Source organism: Monodon monoceros, unplaced genomic scaffold, assembly GCF_005190385.1.
Source record: "Monodon monoceros isolate NGI ecotype Baffin Bay Population unplaced genomic scaffold, NGI_Narwhal_1 Super_Scaffold_16, whole genome shotgun sequence".
Classification (NCBI taxonomy): Eukaryota; Metazoa; Chordata; class Mammalia; order Artiodactyla; family Monodontidae; genus Monodon; species Monodon monoceros.
The window spans coordinates 3,463,103-3,465,065 of record NW_021703772.1 but is presented as its reverse complement, the minus strand read 5'-3'; positions in this window follow the sequence as shown (position 1 = coordinate 3,465,065).

Below are 1,963 nucleotides of genomic sequence, written 5' to 3'. Positions count from 1 at the left end.
GGTTCCAGAGTCCACACGCTCAACCACACACAATAATTTGGGCAGAATACACAAGGCACCACTGCTAACGATGGTTTTTGGGAAGTGGGCTTGGGTGAAGGAATAAGATTAAGTTTGACTTTTCATTTCATACTGTTCATATTCTTTACCATATATCTTTATCACATATCACCATGTATCAGTTTTACACATTACTTAAAACCCACTAATTTAAATAAATAAGCATGAAAGTATAAAAAACATTTTAAAACAATGGACAAGAATATGGAAGTTACTCTAAAAAGTAAAAATAGAGTTACCAGATGATCCAGCAATCCCACTCCTGGGCATACATCCAAAAAAGATGAAAACTCTCATTTGAAAAGATACATGCACCCCAATGTTCATGGCAGCACTATTTACAATAGCCAAGAAGACATGGAAGCAACCTAAATGTCCACTGGCAGAAGATGTGGTACATATACACAATGGAATACTTCTCAGCCATAAAAAAGAATGAAGTGCCATTTGCAGCAACATGGATGGACCTGGAGATGATCACACTAAGCGAAGTCAGTCAGAGAAAGACAAATATCACATGATATCACTTATATGTGGGATCGAAAAAATAGTACAAATGAATTTATTTACAAAACAAAAATAGACTCACAGACTTAGAAAACAAACTATGGTTACCAAAGGGGAAAGGAGTGGAGGATAATTTAGGACTTTGGGATTAACAGATACACACTACTATATATAAAATAGATAAACAACAAGGACTTACTATATAGCACAGGGAACTATATTCAATATCTTGTAATAATCCATAATGGAAAAGAATCTGAAAAAGACTAGATATTTGTATATGCATACCTGAATCACTTTGCTGTACACCTGAAACTAACACAACATTGTAAATCAACTATACTTCAATTAAAAAAAAAATAAAAGATAGGGCTTCCCTAGTGGTGCAGTGGTTGAGAGTCTGCCTGCCGATGCAGGGGACACGGGTTCGCGCCCCGGTCCGGGAAGATCCCACATGCCGCGGAGCGGCTGGGCCCGTGAGCCATGGCCGCTGAGCCTGCGCGTCTGGAGCCTGTGCTCCGCAACGGGAGAGGCCACAACAGGGAGAGGCCCGCGTACCGCAAAAAAATAAATAAATAAGTAAATAAAAGATAAAATACATATTAAAAAGAAACGGTCCTGATACCGACTTTTAAGGGATCTGTTAATTTTATAAGCAACAGTAAAGTATATGGTAAGGAAATGAAAAACATGAGAACCAGCTCACAGGGTTTCTGGAAACTCTGGGTTAAGTGTAAGTGTCACCTTACTTCCCGGGTTCGCACACAGAGTTGATGGTGCTTGGCCAGAGCGCCTATGTAGCCCAGAGGACAGAAATAGCCACATGCACCTACAGTGCTTCCGCGGGCACAGCAGACAACCAGAGCTCTAACCCGAGCAGAATTGTGTGACTTTTGAAAGTGCCTTATAAATTATCCAGCGTGACATCACAATGATCCTATAAGGTTTAGTTTCCTCCTCTGTAAAACTGAGATATCAGTATTTGTTCACCAACAGCACTGATCATTTATGTATTTATTTATATTCCTGTCCCCATTTCGCAGATATGGAAAGTTTCGAAAGTAGTTCCTGGGGGAAAGAATGTAGTTTTGTTTCATCTTTTTTTATCAATAGTAAGTGAGAGGGAGGAGGGGGGAGTGTTTTGATGCGCTCAGCTCCGGAAGGGAAAGGGAAGATGGTGACGCCCTTTAATGTCCAGGGGATTTGGGAAGGACAAGCAGGCACGGCACGGTGGCTGGAGCTGGCGGTGGTGCGTCGCACGCTCCGGGTTTGAGGCGCCCCTGAGCGCGAGTCCGGGCGCGGAAAGTGAGACGGCGGCGCGAGAGCTCGGAGGTCCTTACGCAGGGGATCCTCGCCCTCGCCCTCGCCCTCGCCCTCGCCCTCGCCCTCGCCCTCG